Consider the following 16,466-nt stretch of genomic DNA (forward strand, 5'->3'; position numbering starts at 1 on the left):
GATTTACTTTTATTTTAAATCAGCTAAATAATATTAAATATAAATTAATTACATTAATTTACCAACATAAATTTAAAACAATTTAATTCATTGCTTCCACCTAGGTTCGAACCCGGTTTGAGCAAGACTTCACTTCAAGAGCCCAATTCGGCCCTCTCTCCCCAAAATGCCCCTCCACATTATTAATTAAATAATTAATTATATATTTAGGGTAATTACGATACTATCCTTACCTTGGAAAAAGACCATTTTACCCCTAGACCCTCCAAACCTAAGATTTTCTCTTTTTAAGTTCGGTAAAGACTCCTTCAAGTAAATCTTCGTATTAGAGAGCCCTGAATGGTTGGACCAACCCTTTCCTAGATCAAATAACTTTCCAAGTTAGTTTGATTGGATGTAGCAAGGGTTCTGAGGTCTTGTTCTACGCGCGTCAATCTGTGTGAACCCGGTCTAATCGTTAGCATTCTAGACACATTAAGCATTACATAGCATATGATCTTTGTAGATTCAATTCTACAGTATGGTATGGGTTTTCACTATTGGATTCCTTTCCCCAAGAGGCATTTCAAACGTTTTGAATTCAAGAAAACAAAAACTGGCTTTGTTCCTAATGAGATTGTCGAATGTTCGTCTCCCTTGTTCTCCTTATTTTTGATTCTAGTAGTATGTATAATGAAAATGTCAAGCATGTTGTTTGTATGTGGTGCTAACTGATTATTATATGTAGGTTTCTATGATTTTATAATGTCGAATGAGACCTATAGGTTAGATTCGCATGATTAGAGTATTATTTACATGAGATAAGAAATATTTTAATACCCAATTGTGTTTGAGAAGATGAAATTTTTATAAGTTGGCTTGCTTAAAATGATGAGATTACTATATTATATAAATGAAGTTAATTTACTTTGCTAATGATATTCTCATGACCACTGTTTAGTGAAAGTTTGGTTTATGCCAATAAATTGGCCTACAATACTATTTCCAAAATATGTAATAGTATTGGTCAATGACAATGTCATACTAATCTTATATGGTCAATGTAAATTTTGATTTCCTTGTAAGGCCAAATACATGTTAAAGATTTACTTGACAATATGTAACTCAATTAATTCATAACATAGGGTATGCCAATGTGTAACAACCCTAAAAATGAATAGGATAAATACTTAAGGTGTCAAGAATGTTTGATATTAGACCAAGGTTCACACGGATTGATACGCATAGAACCAGACGTCAAACCCCTTTCTACGACCAAGCCAACTAACTTGGTTAGTTAGTTGAGTTTGGAAAGGTTTGAACCAACCAAATAAGGATCTTAAAAATGAAGATTTAATCGAAGGAGTCTTTAGCGGACTTAAAAAGAAGAAATCTTAAGTGTTGAGGGTCAAAGGGTAAAATGGTCTTTTCCAGGCCAAGGGTAGTATAGTAATTACCATAAGGAATTAACTAGTTAATTTAATTAAAGAACCAATTAGGCTCAGGTTGACCCAAAATGGTCCATTTCGCAAGGTCTACTCTACCCGAGTTCGAGCCCCATTGGAAGCAAAAAGTCGGTGATTTAATTAATGTTTATAATCTGATTTTTTTAAGGGCATAATGGTCCTTTCACTAAGCTAATTAAATCAGGTTTTTATTTAAATTAATAAGGAGTCCTAGTTTGACTAATTCCTAAACTAAAACTCCTATTATTAGACTACTCTCTTACAATCTCTCTCTCACGTTTCATCATTCTCTCTCACGTCGGTTTCCGCCAAAAACAACAAAGAACAGAAGTAATATTAAGATTTCTTTACACTTGAATAAATCACATGAAATTTTGTGAAAAACAAAGCAACAAAAAACTTTAAGGCAAAGAAAAGATGTTCGTTGAGTGGTCTGGACGTTGAGGTAGCTTGGACTAATTTTGGAGAGGGTTTTGGGAAGCAAATTCATCGTTTGAATATTAATTAAGGTATGGGGTTCTTTCCCCTTGGTACCTTTCCCAAAAGACCCCTTAAGATTGAAGATATTCATTCCAAAAACTAGGATTGTTCCCCCTTTGCATGTCCATGTCACTAGCTCCCATTGAACTTTAGGTTGGGTATGTTTGCTGGTACAAAGTAGGGATGAAATGTGTTTTTGTGATGTTTATGTTTAAATATGCATGTTTGAAATTGTGTGAATAACAATTATGTTGTTCGAAATCATGTGAAAAAGCTGATATGGGTGTGCAACGTGTGACAGTGAAGTAGTCACTGTTTTAGGACGTGTAAAGGCATGTTAATTCTTGTATTTTATGTGCTAAAGTTTTTCACAATGTGATGTTCCTACGGTGTGTTAAGTTATAAATTTTGAGTGAAAACGCTTGACTAATATAACTACTAAGCTACACCTAACAATGCACTAAATGCTTGGAAATATGCCCTAAGAAACTAACATGAAAAGGTTGATGAAAAGAAGCTAAACATTATGAATAAATTTAAAGCTTTGTTTACTTTAAATTTCGTTCAAAAAGGGGGTTGAAATCTGGAAAATTAATACATTTAAAAGAGGTGAGACCACCCGGATTCAAACATGTGACCTCACCCTTTGGCTACTGGATTTCGCAAGAAAGGAAAAGAAAAAGGGGGCTGGGGGGGATCGAAATTGGGTCTGCTGGGTTAGTAGGAAGAGAACAAGAATTAAAATAAATAAATGGGAGGCATGGGAATCGAACCCACGACCTCCAGGTAGCGAGTGAATAAAGAGAAAGTAAAGAAAAGAAAATGTGAGGCGTGGGAATCGAACCCACGATCTCAAGGTTGGAAAGGAGAATGACAAAATTAAATAAGAAAACAAAGTGAGGCTGTGGGGGATCGATCCCACAACCTCACTGCGAAAACGCCTAGCCTAATGAACTTAATTTTAAAAAATAAAATAAGGAGGTTGTGGGGGTTCGAACCCACAATATCCCAATGCTCTAGCGAAATTAAAAACAAAAATAAGGAGGTTGTGGGGGTTCGAACCCACAACCTACCAATGCCCTTGTAATAATTAAAGAATAAAAATGGAAGAGGTTGTGGGGGTTTGAACCTACAACCCTTCGACCAATTTAAGAGGGAAACCAAGTAGAAAATTAAAGGTATAATGTTAATGTTGGGGTTCAATATTGAGTCCCAATGTCATGGAGATTAAAAATAAAATAAATGAAAAATGTAAATGCTATCAAAGTGATTTGAACTTGGGTTTCCTTGCCCAAACTTCCGTATTGATACATAAGTTATACGTGAACAAAATATCCAAGAATAATGCCAACTACTTAGATAGAAATCAAGATCTTGGCATATATAAAAGATATATAAGTATTGTACTACATAATCTTAGGAATGTATGAATCACTTAACGAACTATGAATGAAGCCCCATGGCTTGTGTGTATAGATTTATAAGTCTAGCATACGTTCAAAAGTAAGTGAACCAAAGATGTATGTAAGGAAATGATGGATCCTAGAAGGGTTAAGTATGAGTGTAAGATACACTAAATGGCCAAGTGCATTGGCATATGATGAAATGAATAATCAAAAGATGAAATGAAAATAAAATTATGAAACCCTAGAAGGGGTAAGTAAGGGTGTGAAACACACTTAATGGCCAAGTGCATTGGCATATGATGAAAGGAACATTCACGTAATAAGAGGTGAGTAACTATGAAAAGCAGAGGTGCTAATGATAAGGAATGTGGTGACAACATGATATAAGGCTAATGTAAATGATGAGAGTAATCTCAAATGAGCCTAAGTAAAAAATGTTACCAAACGTACTCACCTATGAGAGTGTAAGATAATGAAGAGACCAGTCTCTATGAACACTCTCATGAAATTATTAAGATTAACACATTGAATACTAATGATGATATGAGAAATCATCTAATGAGATATGATGTCCTCATACTAGAAGCAAGCTTCCATGACGTATGAGATGAATGAAATGGAACTTTATATTGAGCACCGATAGGACATCTTTGAGCGGTGATGACTTCTTTTTGGAAGGGCGGAGGTTCACGTAACTCTCATGAGATGAGACTGTCCGTCTTGCCGGGTATGGGTATCCTTATATCTCCTAGTCTTCGAACTTAGCCAATATAGGGATCTGTCAGGGTTAAATTCCCATGTAGGCTAGCATGTTTTGGGTCACTTTGGCTGGTGATTCCACCTTTTTTCGATGTACGGGAGACACTGATGCTCACATAATCTATGTCGGTTAAAGTTAAAGTTCCCAATGAAAGAATGAGGCCAGCCTCAAATGATTCACATAATGAAATGAATGATACCGAAGGAGGATAGGGTAATCAAAAGGTGAGTTAGATTCAAGTAATGACATTAGGCCATTCTTTGTCATTGCACAACAAACCTAATGAAAGTCTTAAACTATATCCTAGGTATAGCTGGTGTTTACAATGGAGTATGAATGAAATGAAATGGAGTACGTACGAATGAACGAAGCAGACTCTGTGTTTGCTAATGAAGACTCTCTAGTTGAGGTCCCATCTCTTGAGCCCTCATTTCTGGGATGTCTTAACGTTAAGTTTATGATCCCAAGGTGTAATGTCATATGAATGAATGATATTAAAGAAGTTATGTGCTTCATGCAAATTGTGATGTATGCTATATGATATATGCTATGAGTAAATGTTATGTGTTGTGTGCAAAGGTGAAAAGTATGATGAAGTATGTTAATCTAATGGAATAACATTCCTATTCCAAATGAGGAAAGCTCACTGACTTTCCTAATCCAAATTTGGAAAGCTCATTGACTTTCCTAATCCAAATTTTGTAAACTTTCCTAATCTCAACTTGGCAAGTCCACTGACTTGACTTCCAAAAATCATGTTGTTAGGAAAGAGATATTCTTTCTCATGCTTGTCCGTGGTGTGTGCTTTCATATACCCATACATAATACAAGTGTGTACTAACCCTACAAAAACTCTACTTAATACCCATGCTTTCAAGGATGCTATCGTTTTTTATATTCTAGCTTAGTTTTAGAGTTGAGCTAGTGGAGCATGTTCCACTATCATTTCTTTCCTTTTTTTATTCAGACTATGTATTGGTGCCATTTTGGCAATTACTCACTTAATAACAATTGAACTATTTTCTTTTAGTTGCTTATCTCTTAATGTTAAATGGTTGATTGTGAACAATTACGTATTAATGAGAATCTTTTTATAAGTACCTTAATAAACAAAAAGTTTCAAATTTTCCACTAAAATTAACATATGTAAAGTAAGAATGACGTAAGTAGGCTTGTCTGTGACCTTTGAGAGGTCAACGACGCTGGTCTCGTCTGGGGTCTAGATGCCGGTCGTGACACAATGATTGGAATAAGTCCCAACATACCCTATCTAAATGAACTCGTGAACCTAGTAGTACATTGAATAATTCCTTATAACTTTCATAAAGAATGATACAAGACTACCGAATAACTTTGGACAACATAAGGTGAGTAATGAAATAACTAAAAGCTTATGAATTATGAAATTGACATAGAATGGGGTGTTAAAGGAAGTGATACAAGTCTCAGTTGCACCTAAATAATTATGTTAAAGATACTCATATAAGAGGGTGCAATAAATAGTGAGACAAGTCTAATTCACCCCATAATGATAATGTAATATTTAAAATCACATTCATCAAGTATAGAAAGGGATGACAAGTCATCCATTGAGATAAGCATACCTCATATTAGAATCAAGCTTCCATAATGTATGAGTCAACTCTAAAAGTTGTAAATATAATTGAGCTAAGCACCAATAGACTAGTAATGAGCTTGTCCAAGCACATGTAAGCCTTATTAGATGAGACTTCCACCAAGGTGGATAAGGGTCTCCTAATTCTCCTAGTCTTTGAACTTTGTCGCCAGCATAGGTTACTAGCTAGTAGATCCACCTAATAAAACTAGGAAGTATTCGGTTTCACTTTTGCCGGTGAACCACCTCTTTTCAGTGTGGGGAAGACACTGGATTTAATGTTAGCTCATATGATCTATGTCGGTTCATGCCAAAGATTTCTTTAAGAAAGTAAGAAATAAAGTATGTTGAAAGTGAACATGTGATCAAAGAGGAATAAATGTAAGTTCAAAGTGAAATAAGTAAGCAAAAGCATAAGTATATCTAACCATCAGTGTTTGATAAGAATGAGTTTTAACAGTTATTGGCTTATGCCAATAAAGGGAGCAAAACATAATGGCTCAAATATTGGAGCATGAATACAAGACGCAACATCTTTATATTATGCAAATGATCAAATAATGGGATAGCCACTAAATAATGGCTTATAAAGATTTCATGCCCAACTTAACAAGAATGGAAAGAATAACTTGTGAGTAGGGTAGTCAAATTATTTCCTTAGTCTTTTTTATTACTTAGTTGATTCATTGTAGGAATGGGACTACAATAAATCATTACAATTGTTAGTTAAACATATGATCAAAGGAGATCATTGAACTACACAAAAAAAAGAATAAAAGACTGAAAAATAAACTATGTCCGGGAGAGGGAGCTCGCGGCCTAAGAGGGAGCAAAAATATTAATTTTCGTTTGAGTTGTTCTAGAATTATGTTCATGATTCCAATGTATTATGTTCATATATAAAATGAGTTGTGTGATTTAAATGCATCAAAATATGCCATATTCATAGCATGATTCATAAATAACGAATTAGGAAAGTGAAGTGACTTCACTTACCAAAAATGGCATGTTGCTATAGGAAGAACTTTCCTTGATCATGCAAAGTCCTTGTGTGTTTATGTGAATACACCCATTATTAGTACAAGTGTGAACTAACCAATCTGTAATTACAATTTTTATAGGTGTAGGTCCTTGAAGAAGATTAAAGATCAGTTGAAGCCATTTTGACTAGTACCTCTAGACTTTCGTAGATCCTCTTGAATTCGAGGATGCCTACGCTTTATATTCTAGCTTTAGTAGATTAGACATAGCTACTGGATGTTGTCCGTAGCGTTCTCTTTCAAACATTTTTAAATCTTTCATATTAAGGCTGGTTTGGCAACTATTAATGATATTATGAATTCTTCATTTCAAATGTTCAACTTATTAATAGATCGTTGATTATTTTGAGCTGTTAGTATATCACTCTTATGCAGATATTATAGGAAGTCTAAGTAAACTTTAGTAAAGTTAAAAAGTTTTAAATTTTCTGCTAAATTTAACTGTATGATTGTGATGAAAGCTAAGAAGAGGCTTGTTTGCGACGTCCAATAGTTAACGACGTCGGTCTCATCTAGGGTCTAGGACCCGGGTGTGACAAACTTTGTATCAGAGCATGAGGTTAAATTACCTAGGAACTAAGGATCAAAACAACCACGTGGCGTAGTTTCTAGCTTATGGTTGTGAAGTGCACCACAACCATGACTTACAGACTTAGTGATGTTAAGAATCTTCCCTTCTTCTACTCTCTATCGTGCTGTGTCGAGCTTTGACATTTTGTGTCATTCTAGCATCTAACTTCCTTCTTGTGTGTGCATGTAGAAAAATGAACACAATAAGAAACGTAGGCAGGAGAGCTGGAGAAGCAGCTGTTGGAGGAAACCAAGCTCCTCCTCAAGCCCCAGCTGCTGGAGTGCAAGTGCCTGTCAACCTAGCTGCGCTGACAGATGGAGAAGTGAGAGCAGCACTGGTTCAGATGGACCAAGCTTTCACTGCTCAGACACAGGCTATCACAGCCCAGGCCACTAGAGAGGATGCTCCTAGGGAGAACCCACGTGCTAACACCATGGCTAGCAGACTGAGAGATTTCACCAGGATGAATCCTCCAGTCTACTTTGGGTCCAGAACCTATGAGGATCCAAAGGAGTTTGTGAACGAGGTCCACAAGATTCTCTGTTCTATGGGTGTTAACGAAGAGAAGAAGGCTGAGTTGGCTACATACCAGCTTAAGGATGTTGCTTAGGTATGGTACAATATGTGGGTAGATGGACGAACACTAGGAGAAGTCCCCATCTCTTGGGACATTCTCAAGACTGCATTCCTGGAGAGGTTCTTTCCCATAGAGTAGAGAGAGGCTATGGTTGAGGAGTTCATTAACCTACGTCAGGGAGGTATGTCAGTCAAGGAATACTCCTTGAAGTTTGTTAAACTTTCCATATATGCTTATTCTCTGGTGTAAAGTAGCAGGGATGAGATAAGCAGGTTTGTGAATGGTGTATCGGAGAATCTGGAGGATGAATGTCGGGCAGCCATGTGCCATGATAACATCAACCTTTCTAGGTTGATGGACATGCACAGCTGGTGGAGGCGAGTCGTCGAAGGAAGAGACTGAGAAGGCATGAAGCCTAAGCCCTTGGATCAAGCTTGTTCTAGAACTTGTAGGAGTTCGTTTGGAGTATAGGAAAGGCCCAAGTTCAAGAAGGGTTACCAACACTCAGGTAATCCTATTCCTTCCAGGAACACTAATGCCAAAGGGGACAAGTCTAGTCCAAGAAAGGCAATGATAGAAATGCCAGTGTGACACAAAGTTGTTTGATAAGTGTGGCCCTTTGCGTGGAGGTGAGTGCATGGTAGGTTCTAACGTCTGCTATGGGTGCGGCAAGAGTAGGCATATGATGCCTTCCCACATGTGCAGAATCAGGCCAAGGCAGATACTCAACCTCGGCCTAATCCTACTGCTGCAGCCGAGCCTTCCAAGAGGACAGGTTCTATGCTTTGAAAAGTAGAGAGGAGCAGGAGAAATAAGCTGATGTGGTCACTGGTAACTTACATGTCTTTCCTTTTCCTGTGTATGCATTGTTAGATCTAGGATCCACCTTGTCTTTTGTTACTTCTTTAATAGCTAGTGAATTTGACTTGCTTCCTGAGATCTTGCGTGAACCTTTTTTAGTTAGTACTCCCATAGAAGACAACATTAGAGCTGAACGAGTATATAAAGATTGCCCAATAACTATTCTTGATAGAGTTACCTATGCTTGACCTAATAGAATTAACCTTGCTTGACTTTTGATATAATTTTGGGCATGGATATGCTCCATAAATTCTATGCTACCATAGACTTTCGAAACAGGATAGTAAGGTTTCAGTTTCTAATGAGTGAGAGTTGGAAAGGGAAGGGCGTAGTTCAAATCAAACGGGCCAAATAGTTTCCCGTCTTAAATATAATAAGATGTTATCTAAGGGTATTTATACCACTTAGTCAAAGTCAATGACTTTGAACATGAAGTTCCTTCCATAGACTTAGTGTCCATAGTGAATGAGATTCAAGATGTATTTTTGGAGGATTTACCAGAAATCCCTTCTGAATGCGAAATTGACTTTGGTGTTGAATTTAGATCCCAACACCAAACCAATTTCCATTCCTCCCTATAGAATGGCTCCAGTTGAACTCAAAGAGTTGAAGTTGTAGTTAAAAGCTCTACTTGATTATGGCTTCATCCAGCCGAGCATATCCCCATGGGGTGATCCAGTGTTGTTCGTTAAAAAAAGGATGGAACCCTCAGAATGTGTATCGATTATCGGAAACTCAACAAAGTCACTGTAAAGAAAAAAATTCCTTCTGTACTAGGTATGGTCATTACGAGTTTCTTGTCATGTCATTTGGACATTATGAATAGGGTCTTTCGTGTTACCTTGATTCTTTTGTCAAAGCATTCATAGATGACATCCTCATATACTCTAAGACAAGAGAAGAGCATGAACAACATTTGAGAATGACATTGCAAGTACTCATAGAACATCAGTTGTATGCAAAATTCAACAAATGTGAGTTTTGGCTGAGTTCAGTGACCTTCCTTAGTCATGTTCTGTCCGCCCAGGGTGTAGAGGTTGATCTGAAAAAGATTGAGTCAGTAAAGAACTGGACGATACCCCTCACTCCTATAGAAATCTGGCTTTTCTTGGGTTTGGCTAATTACTATCGCAGGTTTGTTTAGGGATTTTCCGCTATTGTTTCTCTATTGAAAAATTTGACAAAGAAGAAGGCGAAGTTTGAATGGTTTGAAACTTGTGAAAAGAGCTTCCAAGAGCTGAAACACCGACTCACTTCAGCCCCAGTTCTCACATTGCCGAGGAGTGGTGAAGGGTATGTGGTGTAGTGTGATGCTTCCCGAGTAGGTTTGGGATGTGTTCTTATGTAGGATGGCAAGGTGATTGGATATGCATCAAGACGGTTGAAAATCCATGAGAAGAATTACCCTACCCATGATCTTGAGTTAACTGCTGTGGTATTTGCGTTAAAACTTTGGAGACATTACTTATATGGTGTACATGTTGATGTATTTACTGTCCATAAGAGTCTTTAGTTTGTTTTTAAACAGAGAGAATTGAATCTTCGTCAGATAAGATGGCTAGAGCTGCTCAAGGATTATGACATGAGTGTCCAGTATCACCTAGGTGAGGCCAATGTAGTGGATGATGCTTTGAGCCGATTGAGTATGGACATTATGTCTCATATTGATGATGAGAATAAGGAGTTTGTTAAAGAGGTACACCAATGTCTAGGTTAGGTGTACGGCTGGTAGATACACTAAGTGGGGGTGTTTCAGTTCATTCCTATTCTGAATCCTCATTTATTATAGATGTTAAAGCTAAGAAGCATCTCGACTCAGTACTCATGGATTTGAAAGACTAAGTGTTGAGTACGCTGAATGAATCATTCTTTCTAGGGGAGGATGGTGTTCTTAGATACAAGGGCAGATTTGCGACCGGCGTCATCGACCTCTCAGAGGTCTAAGACAAGCCTTTCGTACCATTCATTGCATACATGTATGAAAAGTAGTGCGGAATTAAAACTTTTCATACTAAATAATATTACTCAAAAATATCTCTTTTATATAAAAACATAATGAAATACTAAATCTCAAAGTCGCCATCTTAGACATATGAATATAGAAAATAGCTAAGTCTATTACAATACTTCAATAAGGAAAACTAAACATCAAGATGTCCTCGAATCAAGTGAGGACATACCAAACTCTTTGCTTGAATGAACACTAATCCAAGCTTAAACTTCGAGGGTCCTTTCAAATGCCACCTACACCTTTAAAGATAAACAAAATGTATGGAATTCGTACAACACGTGTACTAAGTATGGCGTATGCATAAAATCATGAAAAATGGACATTCGTATAAACCATGCTTTATTGATTAAGACTTCATAGTATAAGTGTAAGAACAACATTTAACACCTTAGAAACATACAAGATATCACATAAGCATTTTATCAATATTGAAGGACATTACCATGATTTGAGTTTAACCTTTCTATAACCTCTTTTAACTTGCATTCTTCTCACCAAAGGTTATCCTAATATAAAATCATTCTCTTATTCATTTCATTAACTCCCCACTGAGGTTACTCTAAGATTCACATAGTTAGAACAAGAAGAAACCGCCTATACACCCTCTTCAATCTTACCTAAGCAACCCTCAAAGCTACCCTAGATAGAGCACGTTCTATTAACCATACGTTAGCTAAAGACGTGATCGTTCATTAAGTCAATTAGATGACATATCATTCATAAAAAGACTTCACATAATGGAATTGGAAAGACCTAGGGTCTCACATACTAATATCTTCAGTCTAGTCGTGCAATGTCTAGATAGCGTCCCATTCCACTACCTAAACTTCCTAGAACTTATCCAACACTATAATGTACCCCAGATGATGATTATACGCAATAACCAACATAGACCATACTAGCTAGGCATGGAATCCGGAGTTCAAACCTACTTCGATGAGGGAGTTCTACTTGCCAAGGGTAGAACAAGGCCACATCCTATGTAGGCACATGGTTTAGGAATATGATGGTATTTTATGTACTCTAGTCTCATTCTCAAGTAGAGCTACATTGCGCTCTAGTCTCATTATCAAGTAGAGCTGCAAACCATAACATATTGGCTCGATGCTAAGCTTTGTTCTCATATAGTAAGTTTAATCTAAGGGACATATGAAAAGGTACCATCTATTATTCATTACCTATTGATAATGTACCTACAAAAGATGGGTCCACTAGGTCTCCAGTTCAATGGTCTCTAAGGATAGATCATTCTTAGCCTTCTTTCTATAGAATATTCCTCGTATTAGTCATGCTTAGAAGGGCACCATCTTAGGTCTACCGATCCTAGACTTTCATTAAACATTTTTCCATACACATACAAGACAAAGGTGCATAAGCCTACTAAGTCAAGATATTCATATTCATCATATACATGTATCAAGTAAGTGACACTAGTCTACCAAAACAAGACACAACATACTTTACTTTATTTCATATACATACCATTCTTTGAAGCACTTAGGAATGAACCTTATCATCATTAAATAATCCTATTTATTACTATGACATTATCGATATATATCATCATAGACTCATATAGTCAAGTAGGCATAATCATGTATCAATTTTAAGGATACACACAAAAACACATAGTCATAGTCCAACATGATCACCTAATATCCATAAAAGAGAACATACTTTTACGTAACTAGCATGTAGATATATATGAATATACTTCAATCATCAATTCGACAAATCATCATAATACTTCAAGTAGTGCCTACAAAAAACCATGATCATCAATTCGAAGTATGAATCATAATACTAGATGTAACTAGGTCAATTGAACATAAACTTAACAATCTAAGACCAGTTAGACATCAATTTCACATAATCTTCACATCATCAGAAAGCCCCGAAGAAACTACTCATTAATTCATAAATATAGAGACATGATCACTTAACACATAAAATAGTCAAAATAAGAATTTTCATGGCTTTCATGGAATTATAGCTTTAAACATTTCATTAACATCAATTTTATTCTAAAACATTGATTTAAAACCTTTTTATGCAAGAACCCATGGCTAGAATCATAAAATTGGACAAATCATGTCTTTTATCATCTTTGAAAAATCATTGGAATTGACTCCTTGAAGAAAGATATTTCAAGGATGAATAACCATGGCTTATAGATTAATAATCCACGAAATCATGGTTGGAGACTTCAAAACCTTAGTCTTCCTCCTTATGTTTTTTTTAGGTCTTCAATGGAGTTTGGAAAAGAGAGCGTTCATGAGAGATTAAGAGAATTTCGTTTGGTTCTGGTTTGGGTCGTGTAATTCTGGTCTAAAACTGACTTAATATCTATATTTAGAAGTCCCATAGGTTACCCTAAATACCTCCCACTTAAATTACCTAAAACACCCCTCCTAATTCAACTACAAATAGGAGAACATTTGTCCTAGCCTAATTCGGGTTTGACCATGACTTTTAATCAACTAAGTTGCCAATAATTAGTTAATTGACCTAGGGTAATTACTAAAGTACCCATAAGTCGTTAGGACCATAACCAACCCTTTGCACCATCCTAGGTTAGGTACTAGGTTGTCTCTTACTTGACTTAATCGAAATCTGGAAATTGCTTGGTGGTTTCGGTTTTTATCCATTTTAATTAATTAATTAAGTTTCAAATTTAATTAACTAAGTAACCCAGGGTAATTATTAAATTAACCCTAAGTTATTAGGACCATAACCAACCCTTTTGGACCATCCTAGGTTAGGTACTAGGTTGTCTCTTACTTGACTTAACTGAAATCTTGAAATTGCTTGGTGGTTTCGATTTTGTACATTTAAATTAATTAATTAAGTTGATAATTTAATTAAATAATTAACCTAGGGTAATACCTAAAGTATCCCTAAGTTTTTAGGACCACAACCAACCCTTTTGGACCATCCTAGGTACTAGGATGTTTCTTTAGTTAGTTTTTCGTTTAGGTCACCTGGTTAGGTCTTAGGATTTCGGGCACCCTAGTTAGTTAATTTTTGTTTGTCCTAGGTTTGTTATTTAGTAAGGGACGTTAGTTAGGACCTAAAATCAGTTAGGGTGCTTGGCCCCACGTGATCCTACACGCCTGCCCCCTAACCACCATAACCGATTCGGTTGGGGCTTATCTCTTGGCCGTTGGTAGCACATGTGCTTGCACATGTGTTGCCGTGTACTTTACACAACCTTGCACTCTGGAAAGTTCACTACTTGTCCAAGGATTGTCACTATTTCCTTGGACACTGCTTAATCTACATGGTCATTTTAAATGACTATGTGCTATGGTACCCAGGCTTGACACTTGGATGCCTCATACCTAATGTGTGAGATCTATAAAGGAAAAAATTTATCTTAGGGTCTTGTTTGCAGGTACAACAAGCTTGGATTGAGGCCTTTTAATATCAAGGTGTATTCTAAATTTTGTTAATTCATAGAAATTGGATAACACCCCTAAGCCAATATTCTCCAATATGCCCAATATTACTCAATATTGGGCATTGGGATGCCTATGTACTCCCAATACCTATTCCTAAAATCTATTAGTATCTTCAATAGGCAAGTACATTTTCTGGAATGTTACAGATTGTGTGTTCCCAATATTGATAACTTGAGACCTAATATTATTTTACAGGCTCATGGCTCTATGTATTCCATTCATCCATATTCCACCAAGATGTATCATGATACCAAGGAGATCTATTGGTGGGAAGGTATGAAGCGAGATGTTTCTAAGTTTGTGGAAGAGTGCCCCAATTGCCAACAGGTTAAGGCCGAACACCTTAGGCCTGGAGGTCTTACCCAGTCGATTGAGATCCCAACATGGAAGTGGGAGGCTATAAATAAGGACTTTGTGGTTGGTATGCCCAGGACCACGAAACTGCATGATTCCATTTGGGTCATTGTTGACAGAATGACTAAGTCTGCTCACATAATTCCTGTGAAGTGTACTTACAAGGCCGAAGATTATGCCAAACTATACAATGATGAGATAATGAGGTGGTATGAGATCCCTGTATCAATCATTTTAGATAGGGGAGCCCAGTCACTTCTCACTTTTGGATATCTATCCAAAAGAGCTTGGGTACACAGGTGAGGCTCTGTACTGCTTTTCATCCTCAAACGGATTGACAAGAATAGTGTACCATTCATACCCTTGAAGACATGCTGAGATCATATGTTATTGACTTTAAGGGGAGCTGGGATGACCACTTGCCACTAATTGAGTCTTATAATAATGGCTACCATTCAAGTATTAGGATTACACCTTTTGAAACACTGTATGGAAGGAGATGTTGGTCCACCGTTGGGTAGTTTGAGGTAGGAGAGTCTTCCATCCTTGTCCCTAAAGATCATACATGACGCTAAAGAAAAGGTGAGAATGATCTAGTATAGATTGGCTACTACTTACAGTCGTCAAAAATCTTATGCTAATAACAGTAATAGGGCTCTTGAATTCGAGTTAGGTGATCAAGTATACCTGAAGATATCACCCATTAAAGGGGTGATGAGGTTTGGTAAGAAAGGGAAGTTGAGTCTGAGGTATATAGGTCCTAATCAGGTCTTACAGCGAGTAGGAAATGTTGCCTATGAACTGAAGTTACCAAATGACTTGGCTTCTGTTCATCCAGTGTTTCATGTTTCAATACTTAAAAAGTTTCTAGGTGATCCAGCATCCATCCTGCCTATTGAGGGGTTAGGAGTCGATTAGAACCTTTCTTATGAAGAGGTTCCAGTTACAATTTTAGATCGCCAAGTGAAGCAGTTTAGGAACAAGGAGGTTGCAACCGTAAAGGTGTTATGGAGGAACCAAGTTGTTGAGGGAGCAACGTGGGAGGCCAAGGTCGACATGAGATCCCGTTACCCTCACTTGTTCAACCTTTGAGGTTATATATTACTCTTCCTTAGTTTGATTTTGTTTATGAAACTCTAAATTTTGGTGCATTAGTCAATTTTTGTGTTTTAAGTCCATAACTGTGTGTTTTACACTCTCACTATATGAGTTAAAATGAGTTCATGCTTACATTCATGTTACTATTTTTGTATAGGGTTGACATAATTTTTGTATCGCATGAGTTGTGATGTGCATTGAGTTACATTGAGATTGAGAAGGAAGTTCCTCAATCTCATATATAAAGCTTAGGATAAGGTTTGAGTAATGTGCATCATCCATAGTAAGTTGTGAATCAGATATTCACAAAGAGTAAAATTTCAAGTATGTTGATGTGTTTTTCGAAAATACCTTGTTTGATTCACAATGATGTGTAGTGTCATTCGGGGACGAATATTCCTAAAAGGGGGATAATGTAACATTCCATAAAATGTACTTGTCTAGTGAAGAGTCTATTAGGTTTTAAGAATATGTATTGGTTTACACAGGCATCCCAATGCCCAATATTGAGTAATATTGGGCATGTTAGAGTATATTAGCTTAAGGGTGTTAGACAATTTCTATGTATTAAGAAGTAACTTAAGATATACTTTGATGTTCAAATGCTCCAATCCAATCTTGTTTAGGAATTGTACCTACAATGAAGACCCTAATCTAATAGCATTGATTTCTTAGAACATTAGGTACGAGGTATCCAAGTGTCAAGCCTAGGTACCATAGCACATGATCATTTAAAATGATCATGTAAGCACCCAAGGACATAGTGAGGGTCCTTTGCCAAGAAGTG

This window comes from Solanum pennellii, chromosome 4 (genome assembly GCF_001406875.1).
Source record: "Solanum pennellii chromosome 4, SPENNV200".
In the NCBI taxonomy this organism is placed as follows: domain Eukaryota; kingdom Viridiplantae; phylum Streptophyta; class Magnoliopsida; order Solanales; family Solanaceae; genus Solanum; species Solanum pennellii.